The sequence below is a fragment of the Salvelinus alpinus genome, chromosome 3, assembly GCF_045679555.1.
Source record: "Salvelinus alpinus chromosome 3, SLU_Salpinus.1, whole genome shotgun sequence".
Taxonomy (NCBI): Eukaryota; Metazoa; Chordata; class Actinopteri; order Salmoniformes; family Salmonidae; genus Salvelinus; species Salvelinus alpinus.
Genome location: NC_092088.1, coordinates 59,244,126 through 59,269,209, shown reverse-complemented (window position 1 = coordinate 59,269,209; position 25,084 = coordinate 59,244,126). Strand labels below are relative to the sequence as shown.

Here is a 25,084-nt window from a genome sequence, read left to right as displayed (position 1 = left end):
TCAAACCAAGAATCAATAATCATCAGAATACATTATCACAAAACGTTTCCTTATTTACACCTGAATCTCTTACAGCCCAACATATCCCAGCGCTCACAACCAACTCTCCTATTTTTACCATTAGGCAAAAATATAACCCCTACTCAAACAACGTTCTGCCTTACCTCTATCGTAAGATAAAAAGCAAACTTTACAACTTTCTCTTCTCTTTCGGCTTCACACTTATGAAATGTCCAAGACTTTAAAAATAACATGTAAAGCGCCAAATTTATTCATTAGATTTAGGTAACTGTCTCTTCCTTGATTCAGTTATTTAAATACGACTCCTATTCTCAATATGTTGTTTAGGCAACAGACAACGTATTACATCGAAATCGCCTCGCAATTATTTTTAATGAATTAGTCTTTCAATTTAAATTAAACAAGCTATTAAAACGTTCTGTTTATATCTTAAACAAACACTTACGACCGTATCTTTCCAGGAAAAATATACCAATAGTTGAATTACAATCAGAAACCCAGATTTTAGTCAGGGCATTGTCTGGGAAACAAACCCGGGCCTCCCGCGTGGCAGGAGAGATTTTTACCACTGAACCACCAATGCTATTTAAATGACTAAGACTCCCCGCAAATAAACCCACTTTACAATTGTCTGTAGTCGTAAAATCATGCACGTTCTACCGAGACAATTCCCAGAAAATAGCCCTAATTTAAAGGTCCAAGCGTTACTCCGGCGATGATTCTCACATGCCAAATGAATAGATTAGCAGTCAAAGAGTAAAATCGACATTCATAGACTACGAAACAGATCTTGCGCCTTTTAATAAAAGTAGATTATGTTTTCTCATGCAACGTATTTCAATTACTTTACTACATCACATTAATCACGCAATGATAATTAGTTTGATGGATACCCTAGGCTTTGTACAACATTATAAATTACGTTGAAATTCCATCTTAATTCGCTCTAACTTTATGGAAAATGGTTTATTCAATAAATCCAGCAACTCTTCTCATACTGGGAAGAAAAATAAAATATTTTCAGACCTTAAGGGCAGTTTTATTTCAAATGTAGTACCCAGACGGAGATAATCCAATAAGCATTTATAGGTACATCGTTAGGGTAAGAAAAAGTGGACACACTCCAATCGGTTTCTAGAGCACAATTTCCCAGACATTGTAGACAGTTTAATAATGCTTAAAACCTCATCTTTATCAAATTACCCATTAAAGATACCAACTCAAAACCTACGTACGTCTACGAATGGGTGGTTTAAATTGTATATAATTATATTCTCAGCATTACTTTATCAAATCTCTAGTAATCGATTATACACACATTCAATTGATCATATTTTCATATATTCACAGAATCCATATAAAACGTAAGAAATTCTTAGGTACTCACACAGAACTTCAATGATCACCCACACAGGATTGGTCAGATGCTCACACAGAACTGGTCAGATGTCCACACAGAACATCAGAACATAATTGAACGGTTATCCACACAGAGTCAACCTACCGCGCCCACACAGAACACTTTTACAAAGATTACCGACACGGGATTTCAAACCCTGTCTATATGTACAGGGAAACCCATAATGTAATCAAAATATTACCTAGTGGTCCCAAAACAAAATACTCACACAGAGTAACCCAGGGCATATCTGGCTAGCACATTTTAAATAATTGGAATTCACCACCTCTGAGTGTCACTTAGACAGTCACACAGACACTTTCAGAACGAGGCCCTTCTTCCAATAGGGCTTCACCAAGTACCGTGTTTCACACAGAACGCGCAGTCACCTTGGCCCCTCACCCCCACAGACCGCACCAATCCCCACTGTGATCAATTCAGTGTCAGGACGGCTCTAGGCCGCCCGCAACCGACCAGTGGCAGAGTATCTTTGAGTTCGCAAACTCTCAGATTACTCTCCACTGACTCGGCCCTGCTTACGCCTCCAAGGTGCCCCCCTCACAAAGGAATACACACTCAGAGCCTACGTAACAGAGGCTTTTCTAAAAACTCGACTTCAAGTGTGGTTTGCTCACCTCTTTCTTAAAAAAACAAATTTCGAGATGTGCCTCTGAGCTGCCTCTCAGATCAAAGGTGGGTCCATCTGCTTCGTTCTCGAAGTGTGGTTTCCCTGAGATCCCAAGTTTGAAGGATCCCTCGTGCACGATTTGCCCAGATCTTCAGGAGCGGTCACCGAGTGAAGATTCACGTCCCATCCCCGTCACCAAATGTGGTGGCTTATTTCTGCTTTACCAAATGAGGAGAGTTACAAACTTCACACACCAGTCAGAGTTATACTTAAACTACATCTTTAATAATAAGAGCTTTGCAATAGCATTTGACTTTCAATGATGCACCATTTCTAATGAACCATTGGAAGTGACAACAGAAAAGTACAAAGATCTTTTATAACCAAGATACACCCCTCTCAACCTACATGACGAACCACAGATCTTAGGAACAGTTCACAAAGGGACTTTATAATTGCAAAAGGAGTATTCCGTAGCCAGATAGCATTCGCTATAAATTATCGTTCAGTTTGGTCCCTAAGACGAGGTTCTACTCTCGTTCCTGGTACTTCATAGCGCACAAACATTACCTCATGTTATCTGGAATGCTCTTTAGGTTTTATCACCCAAAGACATCGTAAATCTCCTCTGTCAGTGCTATCTCATAGAGGCCCATCCTCAGTAGAACACACACACACAATAGTTAACAGAATACTCTATTCTGTTGAATAAAACAACCATTATAATGCAATACAAGCATTATAACATAATCTTGCAATTTTCCACGACACTTGTCAAATGCTCCTCCAGCACGCCACAACAAGATACTAATACTTTTCATTTAACACAGATGTTATTGCAAAAAAACAAACTATTTCGATGGCAATAAAAAGTGATAATTTACAGTTGTTATTGTTCGTCTTTTGGAAGATTATGGAAGATCATATTTTACTACTAACCTGTCTGATAATAGTTACCAACGACAATGTATGCATCATCATAACATCCATCTACAATGAATGATGGTTAGCAGAAACAGACCCAGACTGGTACCCAGGTTTGTTCCGCCTGCCTTGTAAAGTGTTGCAAAATGATGGTAACTTTCCCCAAATCCCGAGGTTTTCCAGATATCCTGGCTCCAGGTTCACGGATTTCTTGCTTATACCCATCTGATTCAGGGAATTTTCCAACCCAGGATTACAAAAAAAACATGGGAATTTTGGGAACGTTATTGGAATTGTTCAACCCTACTCCTGTACCAAACCTAATATTTTCTACATGTTTTGTACTGAGTGGTCCTAATATGTTCTCTGTTTTCTGTTCTTCATTCCAGGCGTGTTCTATGATTGATGAGGAAGTAGCGAAGGCTTTGGTTAATAGGAAACACAGGAACCTCCCTCTCCACTGGTAAGACATGGTGATTTACGAGCCCTCTCTGCTCATCATGCACAGCATCTGCTCTCACAGACAGACACAGCTGCATCCCAAATTGCACTCTTTTCCCTATTTAGTGCTCTACTTGTGCCCAGATGGAGGGACTTTAAAGAAAACAGAAGCAGTCCTGTTGGGTTTTTATGCTTGTCACAGACTTTGGAAATTGGGGATGCTGTTTGAGCAACCAGAGAGGACAGGCAAATTACCATTTTGATTGGTATTGTTTTGGCTAGAAGAGAGGGGCTTTGACAAACTATTGCTTGACACTGTCCTTCCCTCCACACTCGACAAGGCATCTGTAGTTAGACCAGCCGCACCCTTTAGCCAAATGTACATCTACTGTGAAACCATCATAGAAACCAAAGAAACCATCATCATAGAAGAAGCATCATTGGTCCTTTGTTATGGTTGATTTAAAGAGGGTCACATTTTGGTTGTTTACATGAGAGTAACAGGGCCAGTATTCATAAAGCGTTTAAGAGTAGGAATGCTGGTCTAAGATCAGGTTCCCCCAGTCCATATCATTTCATTAATTGTAATCTAACAGGTACAACTGATCCTAGATCAGCACTCTTACTCTAAATAGGGGCCCGGTCCAATTAGAAGCTAACCCAGATTACTCTCCCGTGAGTACTGCAACGGGTGTAGGGTGAAGCATTATCCTGGGTCAGTTTTGATTTTCCCCACTAATGATTAAGGTTTGGACTGGGGAGGGAAGCTGATCCTAGCTCTGTACCCTGGAGCTCTGAAACGTGAACAGCCTTGTAATTGCCAATGTTGAGCCAATTCTCATTTACCACCTCTGACTATTGATCTGTCTCTATCAATACCAATATCAATCTCCAGGAGAAGGCTATGGTTGTGTCCAAAATCGCACCCGATTTCCTATATAGTGCACTGGGCTCTGGTCAAAAGTAGTGGCCCATATAAGGAATAGGGTGCCATTTGGGACGTGGTCAACAACAGAAACCCCAGCTGCCTAGTTTCTCCCACCAAGTAATTGCAGCAGTAGAGAGCTAGCGTGTACCTAGCAAACAATGGAAACATGGCTGAATACAGAATACACACAAATGATCCTTTCATTACATGAGGGTATAGAGCAGTATACACATATTGGATCTTTTAATGAGTGCGATTCAGTCACAATATGGAGCTGTGTTGCTCTTTTCTTACCATCCTGGTACTGACCATTCTTTTGGGTGAGTATTCTTGCTGTGTTAGTTACAGTGTTACAGGATGCAACATCTTTGTGTAGAACGTGTGTAGAACATCATCAGTGTTTGTGTACATGTGATAAAACATCAAAGGCTGGAAGGTGAATATCTTTGGTGGTATATTCACATTCTGCAGTATACTAATAAAGGGGAGGAGCCAGATTGCGAGAAGAGGGAAATATGAAGGGAGAGCGAGGGAGAGAGATGAGATGGGAGGAGAAGGAAACGAAGGAAAGAGGGAGAGAGAAAGAGGGAAAGACAGATGGAGCTAGAAGTGAATAATAGATGCAACCTGTGATTTGTGAGAAGAAAAGAAAGGAGAGGCTGAGAGAAACCTCAAGTCATGCATATCATATTACGCATTTTCCCCATTACCACATTTTATTATCGTGTGTGTCTGTGTCTGTATGTGTGCAGTCACATTAGCCAGGATGGTTGCCGAGCTCTAGTGCTGAGCGATTAACCAAAATGTATTTTTTTTCTGCGGATATTAAACAACTAATTGACCGATGTCTGTTCAATTACTTGAATTACATTTAGTTAGTTTTTTTGTGCGATCACAATGCGCTGTTTCTCTAGAGAGAAATCTAATTATTCACAAGAGAAATTTAGTCAAGCACTATAGGGACGTGGGCTGAAGGGAGTTGTAGTTGTCATTAGGCATATATTCAACCTAGTTCAGCGCAGAAACATGGTAACTAACTACAATGGCCACAATCCATTGCGCCTGTTCTTTTAGACTCGGACAAAGACGGACAGCCTACATCCAAACCGCATGAGAGAATTGTACAGAACACAATGACGAGAGGGATAGAGACAGTTCGTAAAGTAGCTCTATCCGGTTGATAGTTGTGGTAGTTGGTAATAAGCAGTCTTGAAAGTATGCCTTATTTACTTTGAAGAACTATTACAATTATTTTGTTAGACAGCTCTGCAGTATACTTAAGCAGCTACTAGCTAGCCAGATAGCTGTTAGCATAGCTAAATAGGATGACTCAAAGACAGTACAGTAAGGGGAGCACAGAGATAATGTTAGATAGTTGTCTGGCTGGCCGCTAGTGTCTGAGCAGAGATGCGAATGAAGGAATGAAAAACGAAGTAATATATTATTATTTATAGTAATCTCCTATTTTTCTGTTGATGTCTACCCAATGTGGACCGAACAGAGACAATGGGATGTTTTCAATATTTTGACAATTGAATGTTCAGTATTTTGGGCTTTGGAATTCCCATTAAAAAGCCGTAAAATCTTTTTAATGTAATTATTTCATAATATATTTAATGTTTCAAAAAATTATCGTAACCGAAATCAAAAACCATGATTATTTTTTAAGAACCGAAACATAACTGAACCAACTTGGAACATAAACACACTGCGAGTGTGTGTGTGCATGTGCGTATATATGCAGATTGGATGTATTTCAGAACTGCACTGTTGACTCACTGCTCTGAAGAAACAGCCTGTTTCTGTTAGCAGCTATTGGCTATTGCGCCATCTCAGAGGGAAGCTAGTCACTGTATCAGAACGAATCTGAATGAATAACATCGTTTCATCTAAATGAATAAAATCATCTGATTATGACAATGCCATGTGTTCTATTTCTACCTCTCTCCAGTCATTTGGTATTCTGATAAGTTGAGTGATAGTCAGTGATACTGTGTGGTACTGTGTGATACTGTGGGGTACTGTGTAGTACACAGAGCTGAAGTCTTGATTGAGAGTCGTAATGCGCTCACTGCTTTTCACAGATTAGTAGGTCATTTCTGTGTCAAACTAAAAAGATTGATAGAGATTAAAAAGCAGTGTTGTCCGGTTATCCAACATGGCCTCACACAGACTAGTGTGTGTGTGTGTGTACTCCCGCATGTGTATGTGTGTCGATAATACGAGCACACGTGTCTGTGTGTCTGCTCCGTAAATGCATATGTGAATAATGGGGTCATTCTTCAGCCTTCTTCTGTGTGACTGGGCCGGTACAGTGGTGTGGTTTCCCCTCCGGAGGCTGAGAGCCAGAGAGGGGGAGCTGGAAATAGCTGTGCCTGGGTCAGTAGCGCCACAGATGGGCCTCGGGGCCTCTCTCTCCCCCCTGAACAGTCTGCCTGGATGGAGGTGCTGTCAGACAACCAGACCACCTTTTATCCAGGTCACATCACATGAATGATGAATAGGCTTCATTCAGTCAAACCAGGGTCGTATTCATTAGTGAAAAACGTCGCAAAATATTTTTTGCAATGTCTTATTGAACAAATTCAAGTAGGCCCCTCCCCGTTTCAGCCTGTTTGCTTCAGTTTGGTTCCGTTTATATTGTGTACTGTAAGCCCCAGGTAGTCTCCTCACATATGTGCAGAAGTAGTATTGCTGATGTTGTGGTATACATATTTTATGTTGTATTCCATTTGGCTCTTGGTTCATCATAACCTAACAACTTGGATAAATAGACAATATTGATATGAACACAATTGTTATGCATATTCAAATCACACTCAATATTAATTCAAATGAGAGAGGGTCCTTAGAGCTGGGAGCAGAAGCTGTAGTGTACTATATTGTAGATGGTTGTGTACTGTAAGTAGTAAGTAGGTAGCTTTGACCGAGCAATTGATTTGTAGCAAGGGCAGGTATTGCGTGTCACTCTGGAACATTGTGTCATAATGGGGGTCACACACACACTTGCACACCCGCTCGCACATACACACACACACACACACTGGTGCTGGATCTGAAGATTCAGTCAATTGGGTTACATTTGTTTATTGAAGGTGAAAAAGCAGCATGGTAGAGCCATGGGATATGGTCCCAGTAGCATTCGTAACCACGCAGACTAAATCAGATTATCAAACATACAGTTAAGAGGATTATTTCAGATATTTTTACATTGGCCAGACACAAAATCTGCAATAAAAAATATATTATTTCAATTTAGTTTTTACTGTCCGTCTGTTTGTCCACCATTTTCTTTTGTCATTTTTCCAATTGAAAGTGTAGCCATTTTGAACTTGTTCAGACGTTTTCTAAATGCTATGTGAATTGGGGTTTGTGTGCATTACGAGATCATTATTTAGCCCATCCCTGTTATAATGAGCCCAGTGAATCACACACACATGTTCTAATTTAGCGTATACAGCCTGTACACAGTCCCAGGACAAGGCTATGCCCATAAGTAGTATTTATTTGTGATAACAGTATTTGTTAAAGGAGAGTGTTACAGCATTACAGATGTAACAATATCCTATTTCACGCATGGATACAAAAGCTCTTCTGCATGTAGGCTACAGTACCTGCATCAGGATAGCAGCTAACCTGTTAGCTTCTGATATCAGACAGTGTACTTTGATAGCTAGGTGTGCGTCCCAAATAGCACCCTATTCACTATAGGGCTCTGGTCAAAAGTAGTTCCCTCTATAGGGAATACGGTGCCATTGGGGACACACACATAGCTAACAAGCTCTGTAATCAGATCTAACCTAATCTGATAACTGCTTTTACAAGCTACCAGTTGTTGTATTTTCCTGTGGAGAGGTAGAGTGTTTGCAGAGCAATAGAGGGTAGATCTATCTGAAATGTCAATGGGAAAAATGATATTTTTAAATGTCAGTGTCAGACATAATCACAAGGTAGATAGATGTACCTAGTGCTATATGGATACAACATGTAGGTGTGTGTATGTGTGTGCGTGTGTGTGTGTGTGTGTGTGTGTGTGTGTGTTCTGCAGCAGTGAAAGGCTGTATGTCAGCGCCACGGGGCAGAGAGGCACAGAACAAAGCCTTAGTGAAGTAGCCTGCTAATAATCTGAGGGCCTGTACAATGTCTGGAGACATTCTTCCCAAAACGGTGCACGCACAAGCGCGCATGTCTCTCTCTCTCTCTGTCTCCTTTCTGCCTGGTCTGCTGCAGAAAAGAGGTTAGCAGAAGTAATTTGTCAGGGGGGGATGGAAGGGGGGAATGAGGCAAAGGAGGGAATGAGGCAAAGGAGGGAAAAAGGCTGAAGTGGCCAGATTGAGTGGAGGAAGAAAGAGCAGCTCTTACAAGCTAACATGTGGGCTAGTTCTGCTTCCCAGAGGGAGAGAGAGAGCGAGAGAGAGAGGTATTTCAATCTTTAGAATTGTGTATAAAACACAAGCACTTCATGACCTATCGTTAGGCTGGACAATAGAACGAGTTAAAATTCACCCAAGGCTGAAAAACAGCAAAAGAACGTTGGCTAAGCTGGAACACTAGCACGAGCTAAACATACACATTGTGAGAAATATGGCGAAATAGGCCGGCATACCTCTCCATAGGAAAACAATGGGGGGAGCTCAGCGTTCCAAGGGAAAAAAGTATTTTGGGGCTAGCATTTGATGACAACCGAGCTCGCTGCCCAGACTTAAATAATTAGAAAGAGGATATTCTCATGATTAAAATGGCGTCTGACTTGAAAAAAAATCAAAATATACACATTGCGAGATATTTTGCGAAATAGACAGACATGCCTATATTTCCCCTATAGGAAACAATGGGGCGACCTCAGAGTTCCATGAGTCATTTTTTGTTGTTGTTTACATTTTAACAGTAAACAACGTGAGCAGGTCTCATTGCCAACAAGAGCGAAGCAGGCATTGTGACGTTGAACAATAAGCTGGGAATAGAACGTTCGGAAGGCGAGTTGGTGCCACGGTGCTCTATAGAACTAATAGGAGCTGGCATGGTGAAAAATGCCCTAAAATAAGGCCTGTTTTTTTTCGTGATTACTTCAAAAACGACGGCAAGCAGCTGGGCAATATGGTGATATTATGAAACTGGGCTCCATGGCGGATGCAATGAACTAGTTTTTATCAGAAAAAAGTGTTGTTAAAAATGTCAGCCTACTATGTTGATTGTCCACAGTACATCCTCCTGGCAATGTCATGTGTCCAGCCTACTATCTTCTCCACAGTACATCCTCCTCCGCTGTGTTGAACCCTCCATGCCTCGCTGTGCCACATGACCAGAGCAGTATAGAGTAGAGGAAGTCCTGTCTGGCTCTGACTGGGACTAACGCCACACATAACAGGGATAAAGCCGCTTTAACCGGGATTATAACGGCCCGTCCCTGTACTGTATACCTCTCTATATCTGTGAGAGAAGAGAGAGCTGCACACCCACTCACCACAGATCATCTTTCATCTCCAAATCTGCTTTGGCTACGGGGGTGAGGTTGTGTGTGGGGGGAGTACACATACAGGCAGACACACACACACACACACACACACACACACACACACACACACACACACACACACACACACACACACACACACACACACACACACACACACACACACACACACACACACACACACGCTTGCAGCTGTTGCTGATGATGTAATCTCTGATTCGGACTGCCTTTTGTTTCACAGACTGAACATGGAGCGGAGTGGGCAGCGTTATGGCTGTCTTACAATACAAACACACCCACGCGCATGCACGCACACAGACAGCATGCACACATACATACATACACGCACACATGCACACATGCACGCACACATTCATATGCACGGGCATAAACCTGCATTTGTTGACGGAAACTATGGAAAGGGTCCTAAGTGGAGTATTTAGTCTCGGACAGTATCTGAGCTCAGAAAGCTGGCATTCCACTATTTATTCCACATGAACTCTCTCATGGAGACACCCAACGGGTTATACAACTACCTGAACACACTATACAGTAATTATCCTCCTCTTCACCAGACAATTGACACCTCACAGTCATCTGTTGATTAAAATCATGAGAGGGCTGAACAACATAAGAGTATATGGACGTAGGAGTATTCACAAATATTTCAGTTAAACACGGCTTTGAAACTAGCATGATCAGATGGAACCTACTGTCCACCTCTGACCCCCCGCTTGAGTCAGAGCTGGAGGTGGTGGTTTGAAGAGCCTAATTGGTGGCACTGTGTGTGTGTGTGTGTGTGTGTGTGTGTGTGTGTGTGTGTGTGTGTGTGTGTGTGTGTGTGTGTGTGTGTGTGTGTGTGTGTGTGTGTGTGTGTGTGTGTGTGTGTGTGTGTGTGTGTGTGCGTTTAAAGGAGATGAGAATGTTGACTGCATAAATGGCTGTGTAGAAGGACTCTGTGTGTGTCTGTGTCAACAAGATCTCATAGTTTCTCATCCGAAATTTGACGTATTATGGATGAAAGTCTATTTTTACTCATTCATTCTGCGTGGTTACAGGGTTAATTCAGCGTGGTTACAGGGTTAAAACAGAAACAACTCAAAGGTTAACAGTATAGGCATTAATTCCGAGTGGTTAAGGTTAGGGCTATGGTTTAAGGAAAGCTTAACACTAGAACAGCCTGGCCTTTCAGCCTACAATACCCGCTAGAAAACGTGGCCGGGCGTCTCCTTTAGCATCAGAGCCATATCACCTCACAAGGTGCGCAAACATAAGCAACACTTGATAAATAGTGCAGAAACTATTAGAAAGGATTAATTGCATGAATTAAAAAAATAGATAGAGTCAAGGATATGTTAAGTTCTACTTCTACTAAGTCCGAGAAGAAACATAGGCTTTTCGTTTCGCTTACAATAAAACAATAATAACACAACCAGCCAGGTGAAATGATTTGCTGTATTCCTAAACAAAAGCACCAGTGCATGAACAATTGTAAAGAATGACTTGTATAAATAAATAGCTTATTTTAATTTGAAGTTTATTATGTTACTAGTTTTTGCTTAGTAGCCAGATCAATGCTGCGTCATGTGCTGAATGCATGGACAGCACAGATATTCTTGGAAAAAGAGACATTTGGAAATTGAGCTGTACCTCTTGAATTATGAGAGTTATTTGACAAAGGTAAATGTCATAGAAACTGCAGAATATGTTCTAATACTATATAGAAATCACAATGTTTTACCTGCATGTGACTGAAAGCGATGCTCCTTTCCCTGCATTTGTTAATTACAAGATGCGCCCATCTCTTCATGTACAATTTAACAACTGATAGGCCTAATATTGTCACTCATCAGATTATTGAAAATGTAATCTTGTCTATAGGCTAACTCTTACGTGTGAAATTAGTTTTGGTATAGTTTGGGTATAGTTTACGTGTAGTTTTCATGGGCTGGCTTGGCAGGCTGACTTGCATCATTTGTTTCCCCCTCATCAAGTTCGATAGAGTCAAAGATATGTTTTGCATTATTCTAAAAGCCTACTGCAACACATATCATGTTTTCGTTTCCCCTACAATACATTTGATTTGTAAGAGAGTTACAGTAAATTAAACAGTCATGTAACAGCTTCTTTTTACAAAGTAAAACGTGAAAGAGAATGGTATCAACACCCAAGGCATTCGGTCAAATTATTTGCTGCTGATAAATAGGCATAACACAAACTCATCATTACACTATTGTTGTTTTCAATTAAATCAACCTCTTCACCTTCCTTATCATTCAGTTAGGCCTAATTTAAATTCAATTATGAAGTAATGTGCCCAAGTATCGCCCATTCATCCATTATTCATTCAGTTGCTAGCTAATTTGTCCTATTTAGCTAGCTTGCTGTTGCTAGCTAATTTGTCCTGGGATATTAACATTGAGTTGTTATTTTACCTGAAATGCACAAGGTCCTCTACTCCGACAATTAATCCACACATAAAATGGTCAACTGAATCATTTCTAGTCATCTCTCCTCCTTCCAGGCTTTTCTTCTTTGGACTTTAAATGGCAATTGGCATCTAACCTTCATAGTTACCACGACGACCGACCTAACTCAGTTCATCTTTCAATCACCCACGTGGGTGTAATCAATGAGGAGATGGCACGTGGGTATCTGCTTATATAAACCAATGAGGAGATGGGAGAGGCAGGACTTGCACCGCGTTCAGCGTCACAAATAGAACTGACTTCTTTTTTAGTGCTTGGCAACGCAGACGCTCGTTGGCACAATAATTGAATAACATGTATGTTTACATTTATTTTGCAATGCTCGCGCACGCAACACAAGCGGTGTGGTCAGCATGTTAGGATTAGGTGTGGTAAAACAGGTAAAAAGGCTCCAAATACTTTTCTGTTTGTGATTAAGAAAGTCTGACAAATGAGCAGTGTAAGATACAAACATTTAGGAAAAGGACAAGGAGCAGGAAATAGCTTTTTTTGGGGCATTTTTTAAATTTATTATTTATTTTTTTTAAATCAATGCAACATCAGTGGCTGTTAGCCTATACAGTTGAAGTCGGAAGTTTACATACACTTAGGTTGGAGTCATTAAAACTCGTTTTTTCAACCACTCCACACATTTCTTGTTACTTAACAAACTATGGTTTTGGCAAGTCGGTTAGGACATCTACTTTGTGCGTGACACAAGTAATGTTTCCAACAATTGTTTACAGACAGATTATTTCACTTATAATTCACTGTATCACAATTCCAGTGGGTCAGAGGTTTACATACACTAAGTTGACTGTGCCTTTAAACAGCTTGGAAAATACCATAAAATGATGTCATGACTTTAGAAGCTTCTGATAGGCTAATTGACATCATTTGAGTCAATTGGAGGTCTAAACAAGTCTGGTTCATCCTTGGGAGCAATTTCCAAATGCCTGAAGGCACCACGTTCATCTGTACCAACAATAGTATGCAAGTATAAACCACGTGGGATCACGCAGCCGTCATACCGCTCAGGAAGGAGACACGTTCTGTCTCCTAGAGATGAACGCACTTTGGTGTGAGAAGTGCAAATCAATCCCAGAACAACAGCAAAGGACCTTGTGAAGATGTTGAAGGAAACAGGTACAAAAATATCTATATACACAGTAAAACGAGTCCTATATCGCCGTAACCTGAAAGGCCGCTCAGCAAGGAAGAAGTCACTGTTCCAAAACCTCCATAAAAAAGCCAGACTACGGTTTGCAACTGCACATGGGGACAAAGATCGTACTTTTTGGAGAAATGTCCTCTGGTCTGATGAAACAAAACTAGAACTGTTTGGCCATAATGACCATCATTGTGTTTGGAGGAAAAAGGGGGAGGCTTGCAAGCCGAAGAACACCATCCCAACCGTGAAGCACAGGGGTGGCAGCATCATGTTATGGGGGGGCTTTGCTGCAGGAAGGACTGGTGCACTTCACAAAATAGATGGCATCATGAGGCAGGAAAATTATGTGGATATATTGAAGCAACATCTCAAGACATCAGTCAGGAAGTTAAAGCTTGGTCGCAGATGGGTCTTCCAAATGGACAATGACCCCAAGAATACTTCCAAAGTTGTGGCAAAATGGCTTAAGAACAACAAAGTCAAGATATTGGAGTGGCCATCACAGAACTGAAAAAGTGTGTGCGAGCAAGGAAGCCTACAAACCTGACTCAGTTACACAAGCTCTGTCAGGAGGAATGGGCCAAAATTCACCCAACTTATTATGGGAAGCTTATGGAAGGGTATCTGAAACGTTTGACCCAAGTTAAACAATTTAAAGGCAATGCTACCAAATACTAATTGAGTGTATGTAAACTTATTTTATTATTTTTTTGTATTTTCACCCCTTTTTTTCTCTCCAATTTCATGGTTTCCAATTGGTAGTAGTTACATTCTTGTCTCATCGCTGCAACTCCTGTATGGACTCAGGAGAGGCGAAGGTCAAGAGCCATGCGTCCTCCGAAACACAACCCAACCTAGCCACACTGCTTCTTGACACAATGCCCAACCCAGAAGCACCAATGTGTCGGAGGAAACACCGTACACCTGGCAACCGTGTCATCGTGCACTGTGCCCAGCCCGCCACAGGAGTCACTAGTGCACGATGAGACAAGGATATCCCTGCCGGCTAAACCCTCTCCTAACCCTGACGACGCTGGGCTAATTGTGCGCCGCCCCATGGGCCTCCTGGTCGCGGCCGGCTGCAACAGAGCCTGGGCCCGAACCCAGAATCTCTGGTGGCACAGCTTGAACTGCAGTGCCTTAGACCACTGCGCCACTCAGGCGGCCTGTATGTAAACTTCTGACCCACTGGGAATGTGATGAAAGAAATAAAAGCTGAAATAAATCATTCTCTCTACTATCATTCTGACATTTCACATTTTTAAAATAAAGTGGGGATCCTAACTGTCCTAAGACAGGGAATGTTTGCTAGGATTAAATGTCAGGAATTGTGAAGAACTGAGTTTAAATGTATTTGGCTAAGGTGTATGTAAACTTCCGACTTCAACTGTAGCTGTTCTAGTGTTAAAGATGCACTATGCAGAAATCACTACTATTTCCTGGTTGCTAATATTCTATTAGTTCCCTTAATTTCAGTTTATGTGACAAAACAAGGAAGTATAGTGTAGATAATCATTGTACCATCTAAACCACTGTGAAATATATTTTCCATAACCAAAAAGATTGTATTTTTAGCTGTTTGAAGCTGGTGTAAAAAACGTAAACTAAAAGACGCAAAAACAAAACTTAAGAACGGGAATGATAGAAATAGCGCACATAGAACAGATCTACCACTTCTTAGAGTTGCTTTCAATGAGAATGACATATCTATAATAAACATGTCTATTAGAATTTGGCCCGGTCGCCCTAAAAGTTACATATTGTAGCTTTAAAACAAAATAATTACCATTAAGTTTCATCAAGTATTCTCACAGCTTGCTACAGCATTGTGAGCTACTGTGGCGCTGTGATCTGAGCAGTGTGCTTTGGCTCCGAGCATCAGTAGTTTGCGCCCAGTGCTGGGCAATAGTTTTATTTTATTATTATTTTTATATGCCAAGGAAGGCATATATCAACGTCCGAAATCGAAGTCTATTTCTAGTGATCATGCTGGTCTGTGTAGGCGAAGTGAACGTGGGTGCCTGGTTGCCTGTGATACAAAGGCCCATGGGAGATTGTATATACTATGTGATGGAGAGAACCATGTTTCTTTAATGACACTGAGAGGACAGCTTTGGTGTGGGCTCATTGTTTCCTCTTACCACTCTTCTACTCTTTACCCTCTTCTCTCCTCTTCCCCCTCTTATCCACTCTTATTCCTCTTCTCTCCTCCTCCTCTTCGCCTCTTCCCCCTTTTCTCCTCTTCTACCTCTTCTCTCCTCATCCCACTCTTCTCTCCTCATCCCCCTCTTCTCTCCAGGAATCTGGTCATTTTCTAATGGTGTGTTGTAGATGTGTGTGGACCAAAGTCTGACTGTGTCTTTGTGTCACAGTAAACTACCCCCCACAGCTGTATGGAATCATCACAGTCACTATAGCACCAAGACACTGGGCACTTCTAGGAACATTCACCACACCTTGTCTACAGCTGTAGAATCTTTAAAAATGTGTTTTACTTTTCTCTGTGTGTGTGTGTGTGTGTGTGTGTGTGTGTGTGTGTGTGTGTGTGTGTGTGTGTGTGTGTGTGTGTGTGTGTGTGTGTGTGTGTGTGTGTGTGTGTGTGTGTGTGTGTGTGTGTGTGTGTGTGTGTGTGTGTGTGTGTGTGTGTGTGTGAGAGAGTGAGAGTGTGTGTGAGTGTGGCAGCCAGAGGGCTAGTTGTCTTCAGGGTTGAGGCTGGAGTGGAAACACAGAGTGTTAGGTTTCAACCTGGACTAACAGGCTGTAGACTGGGCATCTATCTATAGGGTGAGAGGTCAGAGGTTATACTGGGAGGTATAGTGGAGGACACACACAAGCACCCACCCACACACGCCCGGTAGCACTCACATCTGTAGCCATGAAGTGCTCACATCAACACCATCATCCCAGACACCCTGGACCCACTCAATTCGCATTGGTGCCCCAACAGATCCACAGATGACGCAATCTCTATTGCACTCCACACTGCCCTGTCCCACATGGAAATGAGGAACATCTATGTGAGAATGCTCTTCATTGACTACAGCTTAGCGTTCAACATCATTGTACCCTCCAAGCACATCACTAAGCTAAGGACCCTGGAGTTAAACACCTCCCACTGCACCTGGATCCTGGACTTCCTGACGGGACGCCCCCAGGTGGTGAGGGTAGGCAACAACACATCTGCCGTGCTGACCCTAAACACGGGTGTCCCTCAAGGGTGCGTGCTCAGTCCCCTCCTGTACTCCCTGTTCACCCACGACCGTGTGGCCGCGCACGACTCCAACACCATCATTAAGTTTGCAGGCGACACGACTGGGGTAGGCCTGATCACAGACGACAATGAGACCTATAGACTGGGCATCTGTGTGGCAGTGTGGTACCAGGACAACATCAACGTCAGCAAAACAAAGGAGCTGATCGTGGACTACAGGAACTGGAGGGCCAAGCACACCCTCATCTACATCAACGGGGCAGTTGTGGAACAGGTCGAGAGCTTCAAGTTCCTCGGTGTATAGATCACTAAACAACTATCATGGTCCACACACATCAACACAGTCTTGAAGAGAGGTACGACAATGCCTCTTCCCCCTCAGGAGGCTGAAAAAATGTGGCATGGGCCCTCAGATCCTCAAAAAGTTATACAGCTGCACCATTGAGAGCATCTTGACTGGCTGGATCACCTCTTTGTATGGCAACAGCTTGGCATCCGACCGCAAGGCTCAACAGAGGGTGGTGAGTACCACTACATTACTGGGGCCACCGAGTACCTCTATACCAGGCGGTGTCAGAGGAAGGCCCTGAAAATGATCAAAGACTCCAGCCACCGAAGGTATAGACTGTTCTCTCTGCTAATGCACGGCAAGCGGTACCGATGCACCAAGTCTGGAACCAACAGGACCCTGAACAGCTTCTACCCCCAAGCTACAGTATAAGACTTCTAAATAGTTAGTTAAATAGTTAACCAATAACTACCCGGAAGATCTGCATTGAACTTTTTTTGCACTAATCTCTTTTGACTCATCACATATGCTGTTACTGTTTATTATCTATCCTGTTGCCTAGCCACTTTATCCCTACCTACCTAAATTACCTCATATCCCTGCACATTAACACGGTACTGTTACCCCGTGTATATAGCCAGGTTATAGTTACTCATTGTGGATTCATTCCTCGTGTTATTATTTATTCTTTTATTTCTCTTTTTTCCCTCTGCATTGTTGGGAAGGGCCCGTAAGTAAACATTTCACTGTTAGTCTACACCTGTTGTTTACCAAGCATGTGACAAATTAAATGTGATTTGATTTGACACACACATACACTAACAGTAGAGAAAGTAGAGAAACCAGGCTGTATTGACCCAGCTCTGCACAGCCCAGGCTAAATTATACTCTCCTTGATGTAAGGGATGTACTGGTGTGTGCTTTATGTGTGTGTATTTATATGTGCTTGTGTAAGTCTCTGAGATTGTGTTCTTGTGAGGAGAGAATGGGGTGGTGTGTACACACACACACACACACACACACACACACACACACACACACACACACACACACACACACACACACACACACACACACACACACACACACACACACACACACACACACACACAGAGCTCCCAGTCCTCTCAGCTCTGTGTGCATCGACCAGGCTCGGTAATGGAGAAACGCCTGCCCAGCAAACAAAATCAATTCCGTCTTTTTTCTCTTCCAACCTGCTCTCGTTCTCTGCAATAAATGCAAAACACACAAAAAGCAGAGCAGCAGCTGAACATAAACACACCCATCTCGGGCATCCCGAGTGGCGCAGCGGTCTAAGGCGTCACTACAGATCCGGGTTCGATCACGGACTGTGTCACAACTGGCCGTGACCCGGAGACCCATGAGGCGGCGCACAATTGGCCCAACGTCGTCCGGGTTAGGGGAGGGTTTGGCCGGCCGGGATTTCCTTGTCACATCGCGCTTTAGCGACTCCCTGTGGCGGTCCGGGCGCCTGCAAGCAGACTTCCGGTCGCCAGCTGGACGATGTTTCCTCAGACACAGTGGTGCGGCTGGCTTCCGGGTTAAGCGAGTAGTGTGTCAAGAAGCAGTGCGGCTTGGCAGGGTTGTGTTTCGGAGGACGCATGGCTCTCGACATTCACCTCTCCCGAGTCCGTAGAGGAATTGCAGCGATGGAACAACACTGTAACTACCAATTGGATATCATGAAAAAGGGGTAAAAAAGTATAAAAGAAAAAAGAAACAAACAGATTTCTGGAAAACCTGGGAATTTTGGGAAAGTTACCATCATTTAGCAACCCAAGTTCTGCTTCATAACTGGTTTCTTAAAGGTCAATACAGATAATGAAGGAAGTGTCATATTTCTGTGAAAAACTGCGTATCCCCTGAGTGATTGTTTATTTTTGGTCACTCCAGTTAATGCCAGTTCCAGGGATAACAAGGGATAAGATCAAGCCTTTTTTTCTGTTATGCAAGTCTCTCTCTCGTTCTCTCTCTTTCTCTCTCCCCTCTCTCTCTTTATCTTTCTCTCTCTTCCCCCCTCCACTTCTCTTTCTCTCTCTTCCCCCCTCCACTTCTCTTTCTCTCGCTCTCTTTCTCTCACCCTCCCCCCCCCCCCCCCCTCTTTCTCTCCCTATCGCAGGGTAGTGATTGGGATTATAGCAGGGCAGATTAGCGGGTGGCTGTACACTCTGTCTACTGTCAGAAAATCTAATTCATTTGTGTGATCCAGATGCTTTCCCTCAGCCGCCGTGTCTAAGGATTGTGTGTGTGTGTGCGTGTCCAGCCACAGCAGGGATAATCTTGTCCTCCCGCCACCACCGCAGCAGGGCAGTTGGACAGCTTTCCTCCGACTGAGAGGAGAAAGAGAAAAGATGAGGGAGAGTAGATAGAGAGAGAGCAATGAGAGAGCAGAGAGAGCAATGAGAGCAGAGAGAGAGCAGAGCAGAGAGAGAGAGCAATGAGAGCAATGGAAGCAGAGAAAGAGAGGAGAGCAGAGAGAGAGAGAGAGAGAGAGGGCAATGAGAGCAGAGAGAGAGAGCAATGAGAGCAGAATACTGTGACAGAATACAGAATACTTTAGAGAGCCATAACAGGCCAAATCTGGGACAGTCACTCAGTCAGTAATAATTCAAAGGGGGTAGGGGCTACGGGTTGATTTGCGATTGGGCAGTGGACTAGAGACCGGGACTTGCGTTAAAGAATGGGGTTGGTAGAAGGGGACTGGGCCGAGCGTTTGTGGAATAGGCTTGGTCTGCCGTTTAGCTAATAAAATGAAATAAATACAGTGGGCTGTGACTGGGCTGGTAGGGAGACGGTCTGGTTCAGAGCCTTTTGTGCTGCGGTTTATCCACTCACACGCGGTGAGGTGTTCATAAGAGTGTTACGAGGTGGCGAAGCCAAGAAGCCAAGCGTAGTGCCCTCTGACAAGGAGAGCCAGCCTCACACGGTCTCTAAGGCTGTGTCCCAAATGGCCCCCTGTTCCCTACATAGTGGTTACTTTTGACCAGAGCCCTATGGACCCCGGTCAAATGTAGCGCACCATATAGACAACTGGGTGCCATTTGGAATGGATTCTAATAATGGCAGGACGGGCCTCACATTTCTTAATTGACGTAACCTGCCTTGCCTGTGCTGCCTGACACCACTGTATCAAAGCCCTGTAATGCTGTAATGCCAGAGTTCCTCTCGCTGCTGCTTTGAGGTCAACAGGAACATAACTTTACTTCTTTTGGTGGCCTTTTCTCACTAACGGTCCTCCCTGTATTAACTTCTGTTGGTGTGTGTTGAGGCGTCTGCATGTTTCCCAGCTGAAACAGTTCACAAGCGTTGGTGCATATATTATGACATTTTGTGACGTTTTTGTTCGTTTTGGAGTTCGGTAAAGTTTTTTTTTGTTTCGGTTGTTCGGGGCACACACATTTTTCTGAGGCAAGCCGAAATTTTGGAGTCGAAGTCTACGGCCCCTTCGTCGGTGATTGGTCAACAGTAGGGATTCTTCAATAACTTCTTTGTTGTCACTCAATGAGAGACGACTCGTTTTCATGCACATTTTTCATTGAGAAATACTGCACCAAACATCTTAGTTAGATCTTCGGCAAAAAGGTAAAAATAAATGAGCGATTTCTTTAGATATTTTAGATGAATTCTGACTATTTTGAGGAAGCGTATACTGGCTATGAATGGACAAACAGTACTATTTCCGCTTTTTTCTCATTTTTCACACAAAGGTCTTTTAAGGGAGTATGCGAGCACACTCGTTCGGTTAGCCGGCTAGCAGCCAGCCGAACTGAAGCATGCTGACCCCAGTCCTCACCGTATTGACTTCTGTTGGTGTGTTTTTCTCACTAACTGCCCTCACTACTGCTCTGAGGTAAATGTGTTTGCGGCAATGTTTTTAATGCTTGCTTTTTCTCTGTCCTTTCTTGTGTCCCTCTCTTTCACCCTTCTCATGCCTCCTAATCTCCTCTTGCCCTCCCCTTACTTTCTCTCTCTCTCTCTTTCTCTCTCAGTCACTCTTACGCTCTCTCTCTCTCCCCTCCTCCTACCCTCTCACCTTGCCTGTTGTCTTCACACAGGATGATTAGTAAACAGCTTTTCTCTGGATTTAATGGAGTGGCGCTTTTAAATCTGCTGGGATTTGTGTGTGTGTGTGTTTGTGCGGGGATCGAGGGGTCTACAGATACAGTGTGTTGCCCTGCTAACACGTGCTAATGTATGACTCTCGGCTGGTAGTAGTGGGATAATGTATTAGTGTGTGAGAACACACTCACTCAGACCACACACACAGACAAACACACACACACACGCACACACACACACACACACACACACACACACACACACACACACACACACACACACACACACACACACACACACACACACACACACAGACAGACAGACCACACAGACAGACCACAAAGACCAGACAGACAGACAGGCGGACGGACGGACAGGCGGACACACAGACAGACAGACAGGCGGACACACAGACAGACAGACAGACAGGCGGACACACAGACAGACCGACAGGCGGACACACAGACAGACAGACAGGCGGACACACAGACCGACAGACAGACCGACGGACAAACAGACAGGCGGACACACAGACAGGCGGACACACAGACAGACAGACAGGCGGACACACAGACAGACAGACAGACAGGCGGACACACAGACCGACAGACAAACAGACAGGCGGACACACAGACAGGCGGACACACAGACCGACAGACAAACAGACAGGCGGACACACAGACAGACAGACAGACAGACAGACAGACAGACAGACAGACAGACAGACAAACACACACACACACTCTCAGACCACACACACAGTGTGCCATCAGGCTGTGCGTTGAGAGGAAAGAAAGCTGTTTCCTCTATGACATGCTGTACATCAAATTAAATGGATGTGTGTGGGAAGAGTCTCGTATGGAGCAGCTAATCATCGAAGCCGTCTTAAAATTGTACATGTGTTGCTGTATATAGTTCATGCCGTTTTTGCTAGTTTGCACGTGTGTGTGCGTCTGCTGCTTTTGTGTACACATACTCCTACGTAGGCCTATGCATGGTTTGTGTTTGTGTGTGCATGTTCATGTGTTTTACCGTGTGTCTGTTCTTTCTATCCGCCTGTCTGTGTGTAATAATACTGTGCATCTGCCACACACACACACGCGTTATATTCTTATATCCTCGTGGGGACCCCTAAACCTAACCCTAACTCTTAACCCTAACTACTAACCCTAACTCCTAACCCTAACTCCTAACCTTAACTCCTAACTCCTAACCCTAACTCCTAACTCCTAACCCTAAACCTAACTCCTAACCCTAACTCCTAATTCCTAACCCTAAACCTAACTCCTAACTCCTAACCCTAAACCTAACTCCTAATTCCTAACCCTAATTCCTAACTCCTAACCCTAACTCCTAACCCTAACTCCTAACTCCTAACCCTAAACCTAACTCCTAATTCCTAACCCTAACTCCTAACCCTAACTCCTAACTCCTAACCCTACACCTAACTCCTAACCTTAACTCCTAACCCTAACTCTTAACCCTAACTCCTAACCCTAACTCTTAACCCTAACTCTTAACCCTAACTCTTAACCCTAACTCTTAACCCTAACCCTAACTCCTAACCCTAACTCTTAACCCTAACTCTTAACCCTAACCCTAACTCCTAACTCCTAACCCTTAACTCTTAACTCCTAACTCCTAACTCCTAACTCCTAACTCCTAACTCTTAACTCTTAACTCTTAACTCCTAACCCTTAACTCCTAACTCCTAACTCCTAACTCCTAACTCCTAACTCCTAACTCCTAACTCCTAACTCCTAACTCTTAACTCCTAACTCCTAACTCCTAACTCCTAACTCCTAACTCTTAACTCTTAACCCTTAACTCCTAACTCCTAACTCCTAACTCCTAACTCCTAACTCCTAACTCCTAACTCCTAACTCCTAACTCCTAACTCCTAACTCCTAACTCCTAACTCTTAACTCTTAACTCTTAACTCTTAACTCCTAACTCTTAACTCCTAACCCTTAACTCCTAACCCTAACCTAATTGTAACTATAACCCTAATTGTAACTATAACCCTAATTGTAACTATAACGCTAAACCTCTAAGCTTATAATAGCCTTTGTCCTCATGGGGATGTGTGAAATGTCCCCTTGAGGGAGAATGTTCCTTGTTTCACTATCCTTGTGGGGACTTTTAGGGATTTTCGGTCCCCACAAGGATAGAAGAACCAACCGACACATACATATTCTCTCTCACACACACAATCCATCCACGTATGAGTTTAAAGTGCTTTGGGTGGAAAAGCTAAATTAGAGACAGAACTCTGTGCTTATGCAGGGCTGGGGAGAGAGGGAGAGACTGTGCAGGGAGGAGAGGACTGGAGGGAGAGGAAGGAGAGAGGACAGGAAAGAGAGAGAGGGTTGTGTGTGTGTGTGTGTGTGTGTGTGTGTGTGTGTGTGTGTGTGTGTGTGTGTGTGTGTGTGTGTGTGTGTGTGTGTGTGTGTGTGTGTGTGTGTGTGTGTGTGTGTGTGTGTGTGTGTGTGTGTGTGTGTGTGTGTGTGTGTGTGTGTGTGTGTGTGTGTTTACAGTGGAAATAGTGAGTCTGGGACATTTTCTCCGGGTCGCTTTTCCACTGTTTATGGAGAGCGGTGAGGAACAACACTTCCTGAAGGGAACGCCAGCTTTCCAACCCAAACTCCATCCAAGTCGCTCCCTCTCTCCTCTCCTCCTCTCCTTCTCCTCTCCTTTTCCCCCTCTCGTCCCTGCACACGCACAGTCTTCCTGTCTCGCTTCCCTCTCTCTCTGACTCTCCCTCGGCATACCACCCTCCCTCCCTCCCTCCCTCCCTACCTCCCTCTCTCTCTCCTTTTTTCCCTCTCTCTCTATCTGACTCTCCCTCTGCATACCACCCTCTCTCCCTCCCTTTCCCTCTCTCCCCCTCCCTCCCTCCCTCCCTCCCTCCCTCCCTCCCTCCCTCCCTCCCTCCCTCCCTCCCTCCCTCCCTCCCTCCCTCCCTCCCTCCCTCTCTCTCTCCCTTTTTCCCTCTCTCTCTATCTGACTCTCCCTCTCTTTCTCTCTTTTGCCCATCACACCCCATCCCTCTCTTGCTCAGTGAGGTAGTTGACCCTGTGTAGGAGGTTGTTAGTGTTGTGTAGCAGCAGTGCTAAAACATACACACACACAAACACACTTCCTCTGTGGTCTCTGGTAAAGGGAGGGAGGTAGAGATGTAGAGAGAGGTAGAGAGAGAGAGAGAGAGAGAGAGAGAGAGAGGCCTGCTAAGCCCAACATGTCCCCATAAACCATGGTTGTGTCCCAAATGGAACCCTATTCTATTTTTAGTGCACTACTTTTGACCGGAGCCCTGGTGAAAAGTAGCGCACTATTTAGGACATAGGGTACCATTCGATACACATCCCATGTGACCTGTAGATGAACTGGGAGAGATGGCTTCTCAGTATTATACATTACATATTATTGGTTTTGCCCTTTCAGAAAGGCTTGGGTTGCAGCTTCCTCTGTGTTACAGTGAGTTAACCGTAGATGTCTCTGCCTCCTTTACCTGCCAGATACAGCCTTCCACTCCCAATCTAACACACACACACACACACACACACACACACACACACACACACACACACACACACACACACACACACACACACACACACACACACACACACACACACACACACAGTCACAGTCACAGTGTGTTACAAATGTCCCCTTACCTCCTTGTCTCTGCCTCTGTTACCTACCAGACTCCCAGCCGTCCACTCCCAATCAAACTGTTCCACAGCCATATATGAGTGTGCTGCTCAGGGAACCACCCATTTGGCTTACAGAGGACTGTAATGTCTGTGTGGTGTGTGTGTGATATTGTGTGAGAGGGAGAGCAAGGGAGAAGGAGAGGGATAAAGAGGAGGAGGGATGGAGTCCCTTATTACATTTCCTCTGCAGTGAAAGCCGCCGAGGCAAGATGGACACTCCGTATCTCTCCCTCTACGGCTGGCGTGGCGCGCCAGAAAACTCATCTAAATGGAAAACACATTGTCTTCATTATTTTGCCCTGGCGCTCGCTGAAAGACTGGCGTTGTCATGG

General features: G+C 43.8%; 1 protein-coding gene across 6 annotated transcripts in view; it reads left to right on the top strand.

Moving 5' to 3' along the window:
- LOC139571027 (zinc finger MIZ domain-containing protein 1-like) overlaps nt 1–25,084 on the top strand; it is a 201,415-nt gene that overhangs the window by 109,113 nt on the left and 67,218 nt on the right. For 5 of the 6 annotated variants that reach the window (XM_071393499.1, XM_071393502.1, XM_071393498.1 and 2 more), the window contains one exon: nt 3,362–3,435. The exons of the other annotated variant lie outside the window; for it this stretch is intronic. The gene's annotated coding sequence lies outside the window, so the exon portion shown is untranslated. The remainder of the gene's footprint in view (nt 1–3,361; nt 3,436–25,084) is intronic. 6 annotated transcript variants of the gene reach the window in all.